The sequence below is a fragment of the Melozone crissalis genome, unplaced genomic scaffold (genome assembly GCF_028551555.1).
Source record: "Melozone crissalis strain CALT ecotype California unplaced genomic scaffold, PUWL_Pcris_2 ptg000027l_1, whole genome shotgun sequence".
In the NCBI taxonomy this organism is placed as follows: Eukaryota; Metazoa; Chordata; class Aves; order Passeriformes; family Passerellidae; genus Melozone; species Melozone crissalis.
The window spans coordinates 58,116,913-58,139,886 of record NW_026535805.1 but is presented as its reverse complement, the minus strand read 5'-3'; positions in this window follow the sequence as shown (position 1 = coordinate 58,139,886).

Below are 22,974 nucleotides of genomic sequence, written 5' to 3'. Positions count from 1 at the left end.
ATATATGATTTCTTTTGCTAAAATCTTTCGAAACATGAAGCAGCTGTATCTTCCTCTTGAACTGAATTGGGGCAAAGAGTGAGTGCAGAATCTTCATGACAGCTCCTTGCTTTAAATAATGCTGCTAGTGCCTAGGATCCAAGCACTGCACGCAGTAGATATATTGCTGTGTTCCAAAGCAATCATACAATGTCATAAGGTAATTTAACCTGTGTAAACCCCTAGAATCTATCTACTCTCAGCAAGTGCACTGATGACATAAAAAAGCTGGTAGAAAAATGTGCCATTGTAAGAGCCTGTAGAAAATTGGGATTGTGACAAATTTTCCATTGACAATATGCTTTTATTTGCTAAGCAGTAGCTTTTCTCAGTTGCAATATATGTATACAAGCACATATGTATTTTTCAAACAAAAAGAAATGATAAAATTTCCAGGACTGACATCAACAATGTATATAATTGCACTGATGTAATTTTCTGTGTCTTTAAGGCCAATTCTAAGAAGAGTTTCACTGGTAGAAATGGATAATAATAAATTTTTCTTTGTTTTAGGGAGACTGATGGTGAAGGAGTAATAATATTGAGTAAATTAAACTCATCCTTTAAAACAACCCCCACTCCTGATCTATCTCCTTCTGTGACAAACTGCATGTGACCATATAGCACAGCACTAAGCCACATACCCATATCTGATGAACTTAGGGTCCAAAAAATCCATTTTTGCAGCTTTTCTGCAGGTATGGTGCAACCTGCCTGCTGCCTCGCATGAGTGAGAGTAAGGGATGCCTGCATTTGGGAAATGGGTAGATTTAACAATATTGCCTCCTAGCGGGTATCATTATGTCCCCTAAGATTGCCATAGGATTTGTCTTGGAGACATATTGTTGGAAATTTCCAGAAGCAGGCAGGGAAATAACAGTGCTGAGTGTAGGAAAAGGGTCTCAGTGCTGAGCATCCCCCCCAGGACATTTCTCATTCTGCAGTGCAGACAGATGAAGACATCATGGAGAAGGAGGAGGAAGAGGAGAACAAGAATGAAGAGGAGGCAGTTGTGGATTCAAGATCCCAATAATAAGGCAGTCCACCAGAGCTGAGAAGATGTCGAGATGAGGAAGCCTGCATGATAAAAGAAGTCAGAAACTGAGAGAGACAAATTTTCCCTATTCAAATTCTCCAGATTCCATCCATAGCCAATGATGTGGGAACCCCCATGTTAGTGGCTCCAAATGATGAGAGGTACAACAAATAGAAGAAACAAAATCAGTTAAACAGACCATATTAATCAAATTAACAGTATTCACTGTAGAAGATCTTTGGACACTTCTGTATTGCAATGGTCATGCAGAAAGTAGAAGTCTATCAGATAAGAAGTCCTCTATTCCCAGAATCATTCATAGCTTCCAGGAACTATATCAAACGTGATTAAAGTAGAATTCAAAAAGACTGCTATGGTAGAACTACATTATAGTTACAAATTACATTATATTATATTATTCATTTAATTCTATTTTCAACATCAGTCATGGTCTCACTTCACTAGGGAGAGTCTCAGTAGCAATAGGCTTTATTTTAAGACCAGAAATAAAATGTTATTTTGGATTAAGGCAGAAAATGATTGTAATCTGCAGTATTTTTTCCTGAATACCAATGTATTTAGAAATCTTCATTAGGGTACTTTATCACCATTTAAATTACTTCAGAAATTAAATCAGCCTAAAAGTAAGATTCAAAAGCAGGAATATTCAAAAAGAGTTGCTAAATTAATTCCATGTGCGGACAAGGTCCCAAGAAACCAGTAAAAAGGCAAAGAATATCAAAGAGTGTGCTGAAAGGAGGGGAAGAAAATATTAAATAGAAATACAAATGGAATCTGACAGGAGGTTGAGTCTGAGTATTTATAGGTGACAGGGTGTTAATGTATTATGCAAAAGGAAATACAAAGTTGGTTTCTTTTTCCAGATATTACACACAGAAAGCAGTTTAGTAGGAGCATATTCTATTGACAATGCCATGTTCCTTCTACAGCTAAAACGGAGCAGTCTGAAGGAAGGATGTTTAAATGATCTTTATTATCCTGCACAATTCCTCAGGTGGGTGGGAAAAGGCTGGTGTATGCATTTCCAGAAAAGATGCCTGAAACAGCATGACCATTACAATGCTTTGTGCCATTCTAGTGTTGACTTTTGCTAGTCCATCTTCAAAAATCAGTGGGCCTATTTGCTAACAAAGGTGAGTCATTCAGATGATGTTGGGGGGTTAATGCTTTATGACATACAACTGCAGGTTTAACTTTAGAGCTGCTTAGTGGAAGAGAAGCAGATGTTAATGTCTGTAATTGCGTGGCCAGTTACTAATGGACCCAATAAGGCATCCCATAAGCAAATCTTCAACATAAAACTAAGGTTCACATGTTGTGATAAACCACTTAAAAATTAAAAGGTCTCAGTGTGAGTCTACCTGATTTATCATGCTCTCTATGCCATATGAAACATGCTGTATTCTCCTGCTCAGCTGTTGCTATAGTTCCCACCATGGTTTTAGGTGTGGGACAGAAAGTCATCCCATCCTTTCTTCAGTGCTCCCTTTCCCTGGTGGCAATTTATGGCAACCACTACGTCAGTGCTAGTAGGAGACTTGCTCAAGAAAGGATTGCCACAGCTTTTGATGCAGATTCATATTCCAGGTAACCTGAAATAAATTTGACCCAGGATACATTGGAAAAACTATCACATTTGCCCTGCTAATAACATACAACTATTTTTTTCAAGTTATCCTGTAGAGCTTTTCACTTTCTTTGACTCTAAGGTGAGCACCCTTTTAATGGGAAATATGGATGCTACAGCTTTTCAGTATGTTTTCATCCCATTTGATTAGCTATGTGAAAGCATACTGCATTTCTACATGAAAACTGTCATTTATACAGAAACAGTCTACCCAGCTTGGAGATCAGACACTGGTGCTTGCTCTGCTTGAACTTCAACATGAGTCGAAGCATAGCAGCCAGTAAATGTATTTATTTTGCTTCCAAGGCAAGCAGTAAAGCCTAAGACAGTTGCCTGTCAGTAACAGACCTGTTAGCATAGCAGTAAGCTGTGTTCCTGGAAGCTGGAGTTCTCAAGGTTACAGGGAAAAGACAAATAGCTCTATTCCATGTCAGCTGCTATCCAGAAAGATTTCTTAATTTTGCCTGAACATAGGCTCTGCAGGAGATGTGCTAACTCCCGCAGATCCTCTTGTGGGTGTTACTGCTAGAAAAAAAACACAGAAAATTCATTCTACAATGCCATAGCACACTGGGAGTTAGAAGTACAGAAGGAAAGAAAAACAGCTTGTTTTTTTCAGACTGAAAAAATCATATTTTCTAAAAAGTACTTAGCCTTAAACCCAAAATCCTTTCAATGAACAACATTTCATGTCTCATATATTCACTTTTTTTAATGCTCTAGTCTTGTTTGATGTCATCATTCTCAGAAACATGTAATTTTCCAGAAAGGAACATTATTACCATCTTCTCCTCAAATCTCTGATTAAATTGTATATTTGTTACAGTTAAAGTATTAATGTGTATATGAATTGCAGTTCACTAAAAACGCCATGGCATGTCAGTTTCTTAGGATCTTACAATAACCAAAGTATGCTGACCAATATAGAAAACAAATATATAGTTGCTTGCTTCCAAGGACTGCAGGTTTGAGAAATCATGTGATTACAGGAAATACCTGGCTTTTATAAAAGATGTAAGGTCTGAGCCCTCTTGATATTGGAGAAAAGGCCTAAAAATGTGATGAGGTGCTACTAAAGCATGCACAAATTAGACTAAATAAAATGAGGAATGCTGACACTGCATTGTAGGAGAACTGCTACCACATACAAACCATCATATTGAGCTGCTCATTTATGTTGGGGTCATTAGGTTGAATGTTTGAGAATATCCTCTACACAAGTATAATTCTAGGGCCAAGATAGAAAGGCTAAAGTCTTTAAAATCCTTCTTGTGGCATGAAGCTTGCAGCCAGCCTCATATGTCAGAACGTGAAGCCTGGAGCTGCAGAAGGTTAACAGCCTCTATGCTCTTTGAGTCTTTGATGTTTATTAAATAGAGTGAGTTTCATAGAATTAGTCCTCTAAAATTTCTGTCTCCTTTAGCTGGTCTCTTTCTCCAGCTTAGTCTTCTGTTCCTGTGCTTTGGTAATTCTGTTCACAGTGCAGCCTTATGAAGCATGCAAGAAATGTGCATATAATGAAGCTCTCTTGAGCAGTTGCTTGGTAACTCTATGTGTTGAAATGCTTCTAATATTCAAGAGATACATGGATTACAATAATAAAAATACAGGGATACAGCAGGGAATCACTAACAGCTGTTTGGGATTTAACACCCACGTCCAGATGCTTGAAAAAAACATGTTGTACTAATAAGCAATGGGTTATTAGCTGTTTGAGTAGTTGCTTTGGATTCAGCAAAAAGATGATTTTTCAAAAATCTTTTGCCTTTTTTCATACCACCTAAAGAATAAGTATAGGATTTACCTTCAGTTGCTGTACTGGATCCTTGCCTGGCTCTGGAGCTTCTGTGGAAGCAGACATATTCTGTGATGGGGCACCTGACCAACTCTGCAGGGTGGGGTTGGGACAGACCCCTGAGAAGTCAGTCATTGCTTTCTAATCCATGAGCCAAAGACTATTAAGGTATGTTTGTACAAATCTTAACAGATCAGTCAGGAAAGATTAGAAGGAGGTCGTACCGTTGTGGCCAAGAAATTATTGCAAATTAAAAAAGTAAAAATGACTAAACTGGAGAGGCCTAACTAACTTTCTAACTTTTGAACTACTCATTTGCTGGGACTTCAGTGCCAACTTCAGTTTTTTATGGAAGATACCATTTTGTGTGGTTTATTAACATATTTGTAAAAGTATCCAATAGAGGTTTTTTCTCCAAAAGTTCATTATCTTCTGTGTTAACATATCTGACAATTGCAATAACAACAGCAACACAAAAAGTATTCCAGTCCTCTTTTTAAAGACTTACCCACAGATCATTACTCCTAATTAATCTCCAATGGCTTTGTCCTAGTAGAAGATTAAGTTTCACAATGGGAGGATAACCTTAATGTCTACTGACACTTTTGAGAAGACTGGGTGGTGGTGCTTCCAATTTGGGTTTGATTTTTGAATTTGATATTATGAAATATTACTGTTTGAATATTTTTTTCCATTTTTGTCAGTTATGATGAACACATATTTAGTGGCAAGCATAGCCACAGAAACCAGCTGAATGAAATCCCTCAACTCTCTCTGCTAAATGGACAGAAAGGGTAGGTACCTCCTCCTAATGCACTTCATCACTGTGAGCGACATGGCTCAGACAAAGAGGATGAGTTATATTTTGAAAATGTGCATATGTGTGGTCTCAACTCAGACTCCTAAACACGTGGTTTGGGATGTCCCACTCTGCCCAAGCACCTGCATGGTGTTGACAATTGCAACACACATCCTGGCACGTCATGCACCGTTCTGTAGCAGCAGCTGGAGGCATCTCTAGGCTAACTCAAATGGACAGGAATGCTTAGGCTCAGGCAGCTGAATTGTCTGTTGTCTCTCTGTTTTGGATAGAGAGCAGATGTTTTGGGTTTGCGTGGCAGTGTTCTCATCGCAGAGGGTCCAATAGGGAGGCTTCTCTGAGAAGCTGCCTGGAGCTTCCTCCATCCAACAGAGCCAAGGTCAGCGGCTCCAAGAGGGACTCAGTGCTGGCCAAGGCCACGCCAGTCAGCAGTGGTGGCAACAGCTCTGTGATATCATATTTTAGAAGGAAAAATAAACTTATTGGGCAGAAGTAATTGTGGACATAGAAGAGTAGAGTGGAGTGAGAACACATGAGAGCAACAAGCCTGAAGATCCCAAGGTCGGTGCAGAAGGATGGCTGCTTCCTGCGGCCCTTGGTGCAGCCTCTGGTGAGGCAGCTGTGCCCCTGCAGCCCATGAAGGACCATGGGGGAGCAGAGATCCACCTGCAGCCCATGGAGAGGCAGCTGTGCCCACAGAGCCCATGAAGGACCATGGGGGAGCAGAGATCCACCTGCAGCCCATGGAGGACCCCACAGTGGAGCTGTGGGTGCCTGAAGGAGGCTGTGGCCCTGTGGGAAGCCTACCTGGAACAGGCTCCAGGCAGGACCTGTGGCCTATTGAGAGAGGATCCCACACTGGAGGAGATTTGCTGCTTGTGACCCCATGGGGGACCCATGCTGGAACAGCCTGTTCCTGAGGGACTGCATCCCTTGGGAGGGTTCACTCTAAGGACCCTCTCACAAGGAGCTGCAGCCCATGGGAAGCTCTCACGTTGCACAAGTTCTTGGAAGCCCGTCTCCTGTGGGAGGGACCCCGTGCTGGAGCAGAGGAAGGACTCCTCTCCCTGAGGGGAAAGCAACAGGAGAAACAACATGTGATGAACTGACCATAACCCCCTTTCCACACCTCCCTGAGCCACTGGGAGGGGGGAAATAAAGAACTGTGAATTAATTTAAGCTAGAGGGAGGGTGGGGTAAGGGAAAGGTGTCTTAAAATTTGTTTCACTTCTTATTATCCTGCTCTGCTTTTGATTGCTAATAAGTTTAACTAATTTCCCAGGCTCAGTCTGTTTTACCCATGACAGTCACTGGGGAGTGATCTCTCCCTGCCCTTATCTCAACCATAAGCATTTTGTTACATTTTCTCTCCCCTGCCCAGGTGAGGAGGGCAGAGATAGAGTGGCTTTGGTGGGCATCCAAAACACCATAGCAAGAGATAGAAGTCAGGAAAAACAAATCAAATTAAATGCATAGAGAATCAAGTGCAATTGGTGTGATGGATGGCAGTGTTGTGTAGATGTGATAAAAGTTTTGTACCATAGACAAAAACTCTCCCTTCTATCTCATGTACTTTTTCCAGAATTAATTATCTGATTACTTTAGGGTGCTTTCTTGTCTTTTATTACAAAAGAAGTTGTGATTGGACTGGAACCAGTGAACATTATGAAGAAAAAGAATTTGTTTTCTTAAATTTTTTGCAGAAATGTAATGTCAGTAATATCAGAACTATAGAATGCTTTCACCTGTCTCCTTTTCTGACATTTAGAAATTATTCCCATTTCACTGTTGATATTTTATTCTCTGTTGATAAATAGTACAATAGCAATTCCACCAGCATTAGGCCTTCAATAATGCTGAATTGGGTGTAACATAGTAGAAAACAAGAAATACAGGCCAAATGATGTGGCTGAAGGGTAAAGGAAAAACGTGATAGGTAACTTTCAATGGTTACCTATCACATGTAGTCAGCCTTTTAGAGGAAAGGTGCAATAAGAAAATCAAGATTTAGTGAGTGTTTACAGAGGCACAAAAATCTAACTTTTTGTAATATTCTTCTGCATGTTAACAGTTAAAATATTCTACTGCTCCATTTTAATGCTTCTTGTAATAGAGTCCAATAATGTTATGTATACTAGAAGTTATGGACCAGATAATGAGACTATATAGAGAAAAACCCAACTTTGTTCTAAGACTACTGAATTTTTATCTGGAGCTGCTAGAGCTCAAAGATATTTAAATGAAAGTATTTTCTCTTTATGGATCAAGTGATGAGAAATGCATCCTTGAACAACTCATTTTATGAATGAGATTGCTTACATTATAATAAATAGACTTGACTGCCACAAATATAGCTTTTATTTGCTGGGCAAAGCTAAATCCCATATAATTGTCATTAGATCAATCATATATAGTAACAATAATTAGATATTTTTTAGTTTTAAAGTTATTCTCAAATAAAAGCCCCTACCTTTGGTAACTTTATCAGCCAGATAGAATAAAGGAATCCATATTATTATAGCAACTGCCAGGTGGTTCTTAATAAAGTACTTTGAATGTAGAATCATAAAACTGTAGAATAGATTTCCTTTAAAGGGACAGTGAAGATGATCGAGTTCCATCCCCTGCCATGGGCAGAGGCACCTTCCACTAGGCCAGGTTGCTCAAAGTCCCATCCAACTGGCCTGGAACACTGACACAAATGGGGAGTTCAAAACTTCTCTGGGCAACCTGTGCCAATGTCTGATCAACCCCATAATGAAGAATTTCTTCCTTGTGTCTGATGTAAACCTGCCCTCTTTCAGTTTGAAGCCATTTCCCCTTATCCTATTGTCACATGTCCTTTGAAAAGTCCCTCTCCAGCCCAATAGAATCCCCTTTAGGTACTACTCAAAGGTGCCACAAGGTCTTCCAGAAGCCTTTTATTCTCCAGTCTGAACAACCCCAACTCTCTCAGCCTGTCTTCATAGGAGATGCGCTCAAGCCTTCTGAGCATCTTTGTGACCCCATCTGGACTTGCTCCAACAGATCCATGTCCATGTTATGCTGAGAACTCCAGAGCAGGACACAGTACTCCAGGTGAGGGCTCATGAGAGCCTTGCCCCACTAGTCACAGTGCTCATTGCAGACTCGTGGAGGCTGGAAGAGATATTCAAGATAATGTAGTCCCACTGTCAACCCAGCACCAACAAAATCACCCCTAATCCATGTCCCCAAATGTCACATCCAGACACCTCTTGGACACTTCCAGAGATGGTGACTCCCTCATCTTCCTGGACAGCTTATTCCAGTGTCTAACCCTCTCAGTGATTTTTCCCCCATTATCTAATCTGAACCATATAATCCTTTGATATAGCCCAAGAAGTGGTTGGCTTTCTAGGATGTGAGGGCACATGTCCAGGTTTTCATCCACAAACACTCCCAAGTCCTTTCTCCCAGGGCTGCTCTCAATCCATTCTCCACCCAGGCTGGACTTGTACTTGGGATTGCCCTGGGCCAGGTGCAGGACCTTGCACTTGGCCTTGTTGATCCAACTTCATGAGGTTTGCACAGGTGTTTGATCACATCACATAGCCTGGTGTCAGTGCCATCAGCATCTGGCTGAGGTTGCACTCAATATATTTATAACAGTATTTTCATTACATGATTACAGAAAATGCAAGGACTATTTATTGATTGTATGTTCAATTTTATTTGTGAATAGTTGACAAGTATTCTGGTTCTGATTGTCTTTTATTGTCATATTTGCCAAGTTTTGAGTTGTTTCAGTATACTTTTTCATCAGTATGCCATGTACAGTCATCAGATAATTATGGCTTGGTTGTATGGATAAACATATTTGTAATGACAGAGAGAAGGGAGATTTAATTAACAGTCCATAAATCATATCATTTTGCCAATGTGATATAGTTACACTGGAAGGCTTTGAACTAATCTTAATTTCTGTACACACCAAGTCAAATTTCCTTCTCTTTCCTCAATCACCAATTGTTTTGGTACTATGACAGATAATAATAAATTATGTACTTGTAGTAAAAGGCTCTGAAAAATTTCATTGCTATTTTCACCTTCACAATTTCACACCTTGATTTTCAACTTAAATTGTCAAGAAATTTCACAGAAAGGTTTCCTTGCAAGTTGGATGACTCCCACTTGCAACAAATCTGCATGCATAGCAATGTGGGAAACTCTTCTGGTTTGTGCATGTTTGTTTATTTGGTACACTTCAGATGGCTGCAGACAGAGAAAGAAAAAACTAAAATATATAACCCCAAAGAATGGAATTTCAGTATTATCTTTAAGTCATACAGGATGCCATTTTTATTTCTGCAGTAGAAGCCAAAGAGTTCATTCGGCATTAACTGATTATTTCCAATCATATTCTCTCTTTCACTAAAATGCCATGTTCATATTTTCTCCAACATTTAGCCTGGCTAGGGTCTAACTAAGCTTAGGAAATCTTGAGCATTGTTTTAAACAGAGCAGAGAATTCCACAGCCAACCTACAGTATTAACTTTGGTCTTTCTAGTCCTGATTATGTGCATTAATCATAACATTATCACTATTCTTATCGGCACTTTCTCAGAGTTAGGTCTGTCTGAAAGGTGTCAAAACTGTTAATTAAAACCAGAGATAATCATAACAATCTGGGATCTTTGACAGAGCTGCCACCCCCTCCACCACAACCCTTTTCAGAGGGAACTGCTGGGAAATGTACTATAGCTCTGCAAGAAACCTTTCATCTGCAGAGGAAAGAGAAATCATAAATCTTTCTTCATATTTGTCAAGGAGCATAATTGCTTTTTTCTTTTTATTTCTTCTGCTATGGTCTGTATATCCATGATATCTGACATTGAAGCTATAAGTCATTTATCAAAGACAGAAAGAAATTACAGGAAAGGAAGTAGGACAACATTCTAGCATTACAGTGCTAATGGATGGATGTTTTCTGCAGTTTGTGACAAATTTACTGAATAATAAGGGAAATAATTCATGTTTCCTTGGTTACAAATTTCTCTACTTAAGGCATTAGAATTTGAAGGTCAAGTGCAGACTAAAAGAATACAGGTTAATATAGTCCAGACTGCATCTCTGGATCTCCTTCCAGAACAGGATAAAAATCTATGTATGTGTTGAATCCCAGTCAGATTCTTCATAAATCAGAGGTCTAATAATTGAAAGCATGATCAGCCCCCTGTCTCAGGCAGCAGGATCATTTTGCTATAACCAAGGAAGTAGCCAAATCAGCAAAACAACTTGTAAATCTTCAAAAAGTCCCACTCAAAGTGTCCAGAACAAGCATATCATGAGCACCAGCAATAGTGAACCACATCAGAAAACAACAAATCAAAACTGAAATGGTCTCATCTCCAGCAAGGTTTTCTTTAGCCAGTACTAAAGATAAGGACACTCAAGTGTGTTGGGGTACTGGGATAACCAAAAGTGTCTGAAAAATAGCTCTAGGGAGGAAAGTCCCCCAGCCATGGTGCAGGACTGGGGATCATCTCTCCATCTGGGGGGCTCATGGAGCAGGGAAGAGCCCATGAAAACCCCCCAGCAGGAACCTACTGCTCAGTACCAAGGCTCCCAGCAGGACAAAGAGGTTGTGTACCCCTGTTGTGTATCCATGTTAACCCAACGGGCTTCTCTTCCCCACTGCACCATCTCCACCACTGCCCAGGGAAGTCATCTCATTTACAAAACTGAAAATAGCTGTGATTTAAGTGCTGTAGTATCCAATTATATTTACTGTCCACAGAGTTATTTGTGTTCATGTTTGACATGTGCAGGGTCTCATGTACTTAGGAAAAGGGGAGTCATTGGAAGCAAATCTAATACAACTGCAAGCTCCAGGGGCTTAGAGACAGCAAATGGATGGTTATTTACAACTTTGATCCTTTTTGGAGATGAATACTATTGAAAAACTCTCAGATCTGAGTGAGGAATCTGCAAGTGAAATGTGCTGACACTGTGACTGCTTGCACTTTGAGAGAAAGAAAAGACAATTTAGAGACATCTTTTCATGTGGCTGCTTGCATTAGCATGATCTGTTCAATACAAACTTGAAATTTCCCACTCTTTTGCATAGAAATGATTTTAATTATTTTTATTTAAATGCAAAAATCTTAATGAAAAGTTTCTCAGATTCTACTTGACATAGATAAAGTATATAATTAAGCAAGGACAAAATGCCAAATGAAATAGAAATTATCAGTGTGATGGAAAGCAATCTGCCTTTTACTTATCTAGCTGACCCTTACGTGTTGGCTGAGCACTATCTCTGAGCCTCCAGTATCTTATTGGCATTTGTAACCTTGCACAAGGAGCAGTAATTTGCAGTAAATCTCCTCACACATGGTTATATTCAGAGTGAATTCTTATCTGAACGGTGCAGTGAATACTGATGATAAAATACCAAGCTTTCATGCTTGCCAATAAGAAACCAACAATTTCACAACTTCCTTCCAAAAGATAAAGGCAAAATCAACAGGTAGGAGGAAAAAAAGGAAAAAAAAGAAGTAAAGCTGAAAGATTAGTACCTAAGAAGAACCAATGAAAACCAACCAAGCAAGCAAAACAAAACACAAGCTATAAATAGATAATTACTTAAAACACAACAATGTTCTTTTGTTCTTGGTTCTCTTTTTTCTTAGTTATTGACGTGACAAATCAATCCTCTAGCAGCACATATACTGCCATTCTTTTTTGGTTTCAAACACAAACAGAAGACCAAGTGTCTTTCTGATCCCACTAGCAAGCAACTCAAATATTCGTCATTTCTTTCAGGTTGCAGTGAGGGAATGTGACATGAAAACAGAAGCTGATCTAGTTATATTCAGTTTAATCTTATACAAAACCTGACTGCTGTTAATGAAATATTTGCAAGTCTTCTCACAGAATAATTTTCACCTAGAGAATATTATTCTTTTAGAAAAACATTTCCAGGAGTTTTTCCCTCTCTTCTCATTTGCAACATCTGTGCAAATGAAATAGGTCAGGCACATTTGTGATCATGATGCAGTCCATGTCCTTACAGCTGGTCTTCCTTATTTCTACAAAACAGAGGGTTCAAACTCAAAATTTCTATTGCTCGTGGTCCTGGCAGGCGCTGACCTTGCAGCACATCCAGGCACTGTCTGAGGAAGCAGGGGGCTGGAGCAAGACCTGTGCCATGGATCCTACACATGACAGAGTGACAGAGCTCAAGTCCATTCCCTGCTCAGTTTACCAGCACAGAAGAAACAAGGACACCTATGTTTTTTGTCAGAAAAAACCCTCCAGAATTATCTGTATTGTCCATTCTCTGTAGAAGAACAGGAATAGAAACATTTATGCAAATGTGCAAAACTCCCTAGTTTTTGTTAGAAAATTGTTTGGAAGATTCTTATGAACCCTTTTAAGACCTCTGTTAAAGTGTTTCCTCCATGACTCCACTATATCTGCTCCAGAGGGAAGGAGGGGTCATCCAGCAAATGGGAGTGACATTTAAACTATTGAATACTTCTCACTGAAAGTGTCATTCATGCTTAATTTCATATTATTTCTGGTTTGGGGAGAAGGAATGACCATTCTAGGATATAACAGCATACAAATCCTATTTTTATGTGTGTATGTAGGATGTGCATCAAATTTCAAATGTACTGAAAATTGCTGACACCAACTTGTGTAATATGTTGAGATAGTCTTCAACCCATTTTACAGACTGTGAAGTCTGATACTAATAATTCCTTCAATAACATAACTTTACCAGTGTAATCTGTGACTTCACTTCAAGCTGTAAGATGTTTTTAAAGGAAGTCTGGTGTAAGGGAAATTACTTCCTGCAGATGAACATTCCTGATGTCTTTATTCTGCAAACATCTAAAAATGCAATGTGTAATCTTGGCTTCTCTATAAATAACAAGCATTTTACCCTTCAGCTTCATACAGCCAAAAATCCACCTGTTACAATGCAAGTGTTGAGGTGAGCTCCTACTATTCGATGTACAAGTTTTATAGTAAACAAAATTCTGATTAGTCTTGATATAATTGTAGACAAATTTAAAGGACCTATATTTAGGATTGCAGAGTTTATCTATTCCCCTCCTTTCAGGGTATGACAAAACTCAGCTGATCTGAGTTGCGAATATTTTCTAACTCTCTCTATTTAACTTGTAAATAAATTATCAGAAATTTTGAAAGTAGCTCTATTTATTGGAGCAGACACAAGAAAGAATCTTTATTCAATGTACTAAATCCACTATTACTTTCATCCTGTCAAAATTATTGAATAGAATTTACTAAGAAATACAAAACAAATACAAGCTATACAAGCAAATTTGCCTAAAATATAACTTTATGTGTGATAGATACTTTGCAGTTATATTAAACAATAAGATAATTATTCTGTAGTTCAAATTCATTGTTTTCCCCACCTACTGTAGTGTTTCTGCTATGTTATAATTCTAAGATTTTATAGATAATTTAAATTTCCACATTTGAAGCACTGACTACTGTCTATGGACAGAAAGTGACAAATGAGAGGCAGGGTTGTGTCATAAGTGGATTACACACTGAAAAGCCCCAAGCAGAAATTTCATTTGCATTCACTGCTATACTGGGAAAATGATGAAGAAAAATACAACTGGAAGCTCCTTCTAATTCAAGGCAGAAGCTTCTGATGCTGTATGCTGTAACAGCAAGGGATTTCCAGAATTATGCACTCTTGACAGGAAAATGCTTTAAAGTTCTCCATCTTAAAAAGAAGTATGCAATAAAAGCACAGAGTAACGACTGGCGATGATGAATTGTGTTTATATCATATTCAGGAAAGTTTTGCATTAAAGAACATATTAGAAATTGTAGTGGCTCCTGTAAATGGCTGAAATGAATTTATTAAACTCTTCTGTAGGAAAGAACCTAATTGACTTGGAAATGCTTGGGAATTTAGGTGTTTGAGGGTTTTGGTATTTATAGCTGCTAGTATTCTGAATGACAGCATCTCTTCCTCCAGATTATCATACCCATTATGACTGAAGTGCACTTGCAAAACCATTTAGAAATGAAACTATAGGAAAATCACTGACTCTTTCTAGAGAATGTTGCTGACAATTAAGTGGCCTTGCCTATAATCTGTGATTTCCATGACTACTTTTTTAAACATTCATTCTGCTTGAAAAGATCCTTAAGAAATGGTATTGGACAATTGTATAAAATTATTTAGAGTTCATAATTAAGGGGTCACACACAGAATCAAACACAAAATCACTAGGTTGGAAGAAACTTTCAAGAACATTAAGTCCAACCCATGCCCTTACACCTCAACTAAACCCTGGCACCAAGGGCCACATCCAGTCTTTTTTTATGGTGACTCCACCACCTCCCTGGGCACACAATTCCAGAACTTTATTACCCTTTCTGTAAAAAACTTTTTCCTAATATCCAACCTAATATTTAACCCTTGGTGCAGCTTAAAATGGTGTCCTCTTGTTCTGTCAGTTACTGCCTGGAAAATGAGACCAACCCCACCTGACTACAGCCACCTTTCAGGAAGCTGTAGAGAGTGATAAGGTCACCCCTGAGTCTCCTTTTCTCCAAGCTAAACACCCCCAGCTCCCTCAGTTGTTCCTCACAGGGTTTGTGTTCCCAGCCCCTCACAGCCTCCTTGCTTCCTCTAGACACACACAAGTGTCTCAATGTCCTTCCCAAACTGAGGGCACAGAACTGGACACAGCACTCAAGGTGTGGCCTCACCAGTGCTGGGTACAGGAGAAGGATGAGCTCCCTGCTCCTGATGGCCACACTGCTCCTGATACAGGCCAGGAGCCATTGGCCTTCTTGGCCCAGGGCACACTGCTGGCTCATGTTCAGCTGGCTGTCAACCAGCACCCCCAGGTCCCTTTCTGTCAGGCACTGTCCAGCCACACCATCCCCAGCCTATAACGTTGCAGAGGGTTATTGGACCAAAATACACAACTCAGCACTTGGATTTATTAAACTTGATCCTGTTGGACCCTGCCCATCCATCCAACCATTCCAGGTGTCTCTGCTGAGCCCTCCTACACTCCAACAGATGGACACATGATCCCAGCTTAGTGTCTTCTGCAAATTTACTAATGAAAGACTCAATACTCTCATCCATGTCATCAATGAAGATATTAAACAGAGCTGGTCCCAGCACAGACCCCTGAGGGACACCCCTGGTGAGCAGCCACCAGCTGGATGCAGCACCATTCACCACCACCCTCTGGGCCGGCCATGCAGCCAGTTCCTAACCCAGCACAGAGAGCTCCTGTCCAAGCCATGGGCTGCAGCTTTTCCAGATTTGCTGTGGGAGACAGTGTCAAAGGCCTTGCTGAAGTCCAGGTACACAACTTCAACAGCCCTTTCCATACCCACCAGGCAGGTCTGATGGTCATAAAAGGAGACCAGGTTGGTCAAATACAACCTGTCCCTCCTAAACTCCTGCTGGCTGGGTCTGGTACCTTGGCCATCCTGTACGTGCTTCGTGATGACACTCAGTATAAACTGTCCCATCACCTTACCTGGAACAGGGGTCAGGCTAACTGGCCTATAATTACCAGGGTCCTCCTTCCCACACATTTTATGAATGGCAGTCACATTGGGCAGCTCCCAGTAACCTGGAACCTCACCAGTGAGCCAGGACTGCTGGTAAATGATGGGGAGCGGCTTTGCAAACTCATCTGCCAGCTCCCTCATCACCCTGGGATGATCCCATCTGGTCATTCAGGTTTGAAAGACCTTCACCACCCATTCACCCATTCTGTCCTATAATTTTTCTTTTTCTTTCCAACCCACATCAAGAACATTCATATCACTGAGATGTTGGAGGATAAATTACAGTTGAAAGATATTGCAATTATATTTCTTTTTGTTGCATATAAGAGGATAATAAAATTAACATCTAGCAGAGAGAATTACTTGGAAGAATACCATATGCCTTAAACACAGACTAAGAACGATGAAGATGGAGAATATTTCGAGGAACTTGAATAAAAGAATGTCCATCTCTCACTGAAGAGATATTTTTCAACAAGAACACCCACTATAAATCTAGGCAAAGGAGAGCAGAAGTGAATTCTCTCACCTTTTACTTGCCAGAAGAGTCTAGATACCTTTTCCCCCACAGATAAAAAACTTTCCCGTGTTTAATTTTGTCTATGCTATTCTAAATTTTAACAAGTAAAAATTTTTGCCAAGCAAGAGATGAATGCTGCCATTTCATTCCAGAAAGTTTAGGATTCAGTTATTGTTTTTGAAGTGGGAAAACATGGTGAAAGCATACTGAAAGTCTTATTCTGTGCCCTAAAATAACTACACCTTCATTTGCAGATGAAGTCCAAACTGCAGACTATTAAAAATATATCGTAAATCTTACATTATTATTGGGCAGAAATGCTTTGGTTGCTTCCCCCATGCAGAGAAAAACCACATGTGAGTCAGAAGAAGGGAGTCTCAGCGGAAGCCTCTTATACAGATAGAGCTGCACTGAGCATGTTATAACTGAGTGGCAACAAACATCAAAACAAGGAGGTTTCATTCCTCATAAGCTCCCAGGTGCTCTGCAGAGCTAGGTGCACCTCCAAATTTAATGTGTCTCTTCTTTTTATAAAAGCATTGTCCTTTATAAATATAAATAAAATACAGTGAATGCATTCCTAATTTCAGGACTAGATTGGCTCTTTAATTGATTTCTCCATGTAAAAATTATTTGCCTTTCCATAATAACATGCATCATGTACTTATAAGGTCTTGTACTTCAGAAAAGAAAAATCACAAAGGTTTAGAAACTAAACACCTCCAAGGTAATGTGCTGGTAAATCCCAGAATAGCAAAATATTTAGTTATTGACAGCAATTCTTGTGCTTGAAATGTCAGCATTTTAGGCTTATTCACTGTAGGAACCAAAGAAATTGGCAAGTAGTTATTGTTCTTTGTTCCGTTTCCATAGCAGCGACAGTAATAAGTTGGGGTGGTTTTATAATTTTTTTTATTTCATCTTTACTCCTTTTTCCCTTTTCAATACTGGAAGTTTCTGGAAATTAGAACTTATCTATCCCCAAACATACAGTTGCTCTACTTCTGCCTAGGAGGAGCTGTGTTACAGCAAATATTGTTTTAGTATTTATAGGTATAGAGAGTTTGTCACTGTAATTTAATGATCTTATGTAGTGACATGCTAAAGTTTGCTGCTTATGAATCTACCACGATGCAAACATTCTCCCAGGTGCTAATTAACGTTCCAGTTTCCTTTTCCCCCTGTGGCAAGGAAGGAGCATTGTTGTCCCATATTGTATCACAGGAAGAAATGGAATGAGACTGTGCGGCTTTACAGCCCTCTCCAAAATGCTACCTGATGAAACTCAACGTGTGACAGCAGTGTCCTCAGCCTGGCTCCTGCAGAGCATGGCTAGGGCTGCTCAGCAGGGATCCTGTTCCACGTGGAGCTCCAAGGTGAGCCACATCCTCTGCCCACACTTTCATGGAAAAGAATTCGGGCCACAATGTCGTTGTCTGCCAGTCAGATCCATTGGCACAGGGTAGATAGAGTACAACAGAGGATTAGTATTTACAACAGCTACTGACATTAAAGACCCACTCAGGGATAACCTGCAAGTTAATGTGTAAATAAATTAATCAAAGCTGGGAAAGGAGTAGGATGGGCCTCTGGATATAAATATTCTTTCTTTTCCAAACAGAACAAGAGATTCTGTGCTCCTCTCCAAAACCAGCCGACACAAATCTATGAATTTTTCTTATATTGACTAGGACCTAATTATGTTAAATAAATAAATAAACAACTGTGTCTGGATTAAAGGCAAGAACATAACTGCCTAGTTGTGGGAGAACAGTCTGTAATTAGGAAAAGATTTTGTATGATTTCATATCTCTGGTATATATTTCAAAACTTAAACCACATTATTAACTGTAGTATAACTTATTGAACCCCAGCATGTGCTTTCCTCAAAGCAGCCCTGCAGCTCTGAAGTGCTTCAAAACACAAGCTTAATACCAGCAGCTTAGGGAGTGGTATCAGGAGGGCTGTTTCACTGAAAAACAAGCAGCTCATATCTTCCCTTCCTCTGTGGAATCCAAAACACATCCTGCTTCAGTGAGTAATTTCCCTGAAGCTAATGGCTTTATTGACAGATGCAACTCCATCAATTCTTCTGGTTTATTGAAATGGCTCATATAAGCCAAATGTATTATATACATTTAAATTGAAAATTTCCTGGTTGTATTTGTGTAATAGCTTATACAAATGGTCACATCCTCTGTAGCCATGGTTTAAAAGGGAATCAGGAGAAGGCATTTGGCATTACTACCTTCCAAGAATCATGCTCTGAATGAAATCTGGGTAAGAGCTGATTGCTTGTAGAAAGAAGGAAAAAAACCAAAACTCAGGTCAAGTCTCAAGCACTATTATTAAATACTGGTACCAGATAACTTCAGATGTGTCCTGTTCATTGGGATGGGAACTCTCATGCAAATAATTCATCACCACGAGTATGAGTTCAACAGACTGCTCTAATTTCACATCAGTGTTGGAGCTGTGCACTGGGGAAAACAACCAATGCTCCCTCATTCTTTTGAAAGTCAGACCTATGCAAAACATTTAACTCAGAGGTCTTCTTGACTTGATATTATTTATTCAAATTTTTTTTTTTTGCTTTTGTTGTGACATCTTTCTCTATCTGCTATAAGCAATTTTACTATCATGACTTGTAATGTCAACACCAAAAAAAACCCCAAACTACAATAAAAAATATCTTTTAACTGACAGATTTCAGTCCATATGGAAGTAACTGAATTCAGACAATGAGTGGTCAGATTTCCCCAGCTACCTCCTGCCTCATGTAATCATCAATCTGAAGAGAAAATCCTGGTTTAGAACTTCTGTCATTCCAGCTCAGGGATGAGAATTGAGAATTCATTTACAATTCCTGATTGTGAAGCCAGGCTTTTCAGAGTGCTGCAGATGTGGAAGAAATATGACTGGGTTAAAGACTTGTGAATATCTTGCAGGTAAAAAGGAGAAAAGCCATGTGTAAGCTATTCAATGAGCAGTTCTATTTTCAAGACAAGAGGTGTGTGTAATTAAAAAATAAATAGCCAATGCCTAGTCAGCTGTTCTTAGATCAAATTCTTATCTATATAAAAGGAAAAAAGCACAAGTTGGCACAGAAACAAAACTATTCCAAAATTTCCTGACAAACTGTATTTCCTAGTATCTACAGTTTTGGTTTTTCATCTTTTTTCCTCTTTCATTAGCTTACAGGAGTATTTAATCTATTTATATTTCATAAAAACTTAGGAAAAAATTGTGGAGAAATTAATGCATTTCCACGTATAAACTGATGATAATTTCAAAAATTATGACAAATATGCAGCTACCCAAAATTAAAAATCACATAATTCTGCAGATATTTTTAAATAGAATTAACAATAAACTCATCACATGCAATCAATAGAAAGGCAAGGACAAAGAAGATATATGCCTTGCAGGTAAGACCAAGTGCATGGGAAGAGAGCTCATCCCTTTGGCAACTCAACCCAGTCTCCACTCAAAACCTGCTTCTTGCTTTGTGGTCGTATGCCTGGCTTGGGTTTTGCTGCTGTGCCCATCTCAGCCTGTAGCGAAAGAACAGCCCACATTCTGCCCTCCTTCCAAGCCTTCCAAGGCTGTGCCTGAACCTCTGTGGCCTTGCTGCTCTGCTCCATTGCTTATTTCATGCTCAGATATGAACAAAGTGACAGAAATGGTTGTTTCCTTACTATAACAGGGCCCTACTCACATTCATATTTCACAGAAAAATTTCTCCCACTGGAGAAGATAAGATTAAATTTTTCCCATTTCTTTCAGCTATTTCATCACAAATTAAAACCTTTCTAATGCAGCAAAACAAAGAAATAAAACCCAAACCCTTTCACATGACAGGTGCTTTGGAGGTCAGACATATGGCTGACATATTTCCTTGGACTCATTTAGTCTTTAGCAATGAATTTCAATATCAAGCATTACTAAAATTCTGCCCTTACACAAATCAACAAGAAGTAGGAGGAACATCCAAAAGGCTGAAGAATTCTTCTAGAGGAGGAAGTGCTGGGGTGAGACAGGACTAACAGCAGCTGTGAGACAGAAAATGTAAAAGGAAGAAGGGGAATAAAAAAAACAATCCCACCCCACGAAATAAAATAAAACAAAAGGCAATATTCCTCACTATAAATGTGACGGTAGATATACACTCCCTCTTCCTAGGAACCCTTCTGGTAAGTAATGTAAAGACATTTAATAATATTGATCTCAATATAAAAAAACAACTTGTCTAACAACACTGTCAGTTACACAAGCTCAGGGACTGTCCATCACAGCCTTTCCTGAGCACCCTGTTGGCATCCTCTGGCTTCAGCACAATTTTAACTGTATGTTTGTGCTCCCCAGCCCACAAGTCTCCCAGACTTGCACCAGATTTCTGGATTTATTTCACATTCAGTCACCCAAAGTAACCAAGCATGCAAAATTTACAAGCAGCTCTGGTAACTGGAATCCACTTTGGCAATTCTTACACATCCAAATGGACACATTAAAAGCAGCAATTGAGCCACTCACATAAACAAAGATTATACATGATTTCAGGAGATGCTGCCAAAAATCCTGAGAGGATGAAGGCATGTCACTTTTTCTTTCTAACTTCTACTTTTCAAATGAAAAGAACACAATGATAAAGGCAAGTGGGAAAATTAAGGCATTAGGAGGACTGTGAGGCAGTGAAAGATAGAAGAATCTTGTCTTACAGAATAAATATTTCCAAATTAAGTGTTGTTTTCTCTTCTAATTACATCCTAAATTCTCTTTTAATCACATTGGAAATGATCCAGTCCATTTATTACTTTGGGTAAATCTTCTCATTGCTATTTCTCTATTTTTTTAGGGTTTTTTTCCCTAAATACATAGCTGAGATTATTAATGTTTAGATTTTTCCCCCTCAGGAGTGAAAGATTATATTAGAGAAACAAAACAAAACAAACCATACGAACAAACCAAACCAAAACAAAAAGTTCAACCACCGTGAAGCCATTACCAAGAACAGACTTACATTATTATCCAGTATGCAGCTCTTGAGTAAATTTGTCATTTATTTGGAAAAAGTACTTTTTTAAATTTGAAATTTCTTTGGAAATTTATTATTTGTGTCATCCATTCCAAACCATAGGCCCCAGAAATCTCAAAGCTGAAAGTGTTTATTTGCTGGGGAGACAAATTTGGTAAGTTTATGTAGCTTTGTATTTTTTAAAACATCACTGATATCAAATTATTTGGCAAGCTTTCATCAAAAAACCAATAAAAGTCTTTCAAGTTTCTCCAAAGTTTTAGAAGGAAAGAGAAGGAACTATTTTGGGACAGGTTAAGCCACATCATAGTCTGAGTCAGAGAGAGGATCAGAACTCAGAAATCTTGGCTGTATTTCCCCATTTTTTCCATTGCTCTACCAAATGTTGCCTACAGAACTTCATAACATTTGCAGGTTGTTTTTGGCTAAACACTAAATGAGTTCTTGATCACCTGTACTCAAAGAAGGACCTTTGTCTTTAACTAGATCACAAAGAAGAGAGACTTTTGCCTACAAACTACGTAAGGTTCTATCACTTTTTCCTCAAGCAAAATTCCTTTTTGGTATATTGAATGGGTGAAATGAAATGACAAGCCCATCTAGTCTTCAATATGTAGCCTCATGCTAGAGCAATGTGAGGAAAAAGCTGAGGGCTTACTGACAGCAGTATAATCTCCCTAATACTGAGATTGAGCTGGTCTGCAGAGAGAGAGAGGTGGCTGTGGTGCATACAAATGAAGAAGCAATGCATCTGGAAAGGTTGCAGTGAATCTGATCTCTCTGTCAGCAAAGCAGCGAGGCTGTTCACTAAACATCACAGTTTCAGCTTGAGAAACCATGTATAGGAGGCAGAAAGAAGATAGCAGGAAAGATGGGTGAAGAGAAGGAGCAGCTGTGTTCTCTGTGACTGCTGTGATTAAAATACAATAGAGGAAACCCTTCATAGGCCAAAACTGTGACAGAAACTGGGTGCAAATTAAGCAATATGGACAATTGTGTTTGTGGTCTAGTGTGCCCTTGCTTCATGTAGTTTAGCTCTAGACTTGAATTCAATTTATTCAATACAGTTAAAAATTCACAAAGAGCTGCTTTGCCTGAAGTTCCTCCTGAAATTGCTCCATCTTTTCCAGAAACAGAACTGTAAGAGATGGAGCAACATTTCCAGTTCTGGCAAATTGTCACAATTTTTGAGCTACCACATCTCAAAACATAAAACTTATCTCTTTTTAAAAGACATATCTTGTGGATATTTCTCTAGCAGAGCAATTTCAACCCCTGTGGGCAGAGAGCTTCCTTAGTTTCCCATTTATTTTACATGTAAAAGTTCACAGGAGGGTGATTTGCAGAAACACCTTGTGTCAACCATTCCATGTATCAGGAATTCAGCAGGACCAGAGTTGACCAGTGATTGCCAGTGTCCCTGTACTTGGCACTGGTGAGGCTGAACCTTGAATCTTGTGCTTGGTTTTGGGCTCCTTATGACAAGAAATATATAGAGGGGATGGACCATGTCCAGAGAAGGG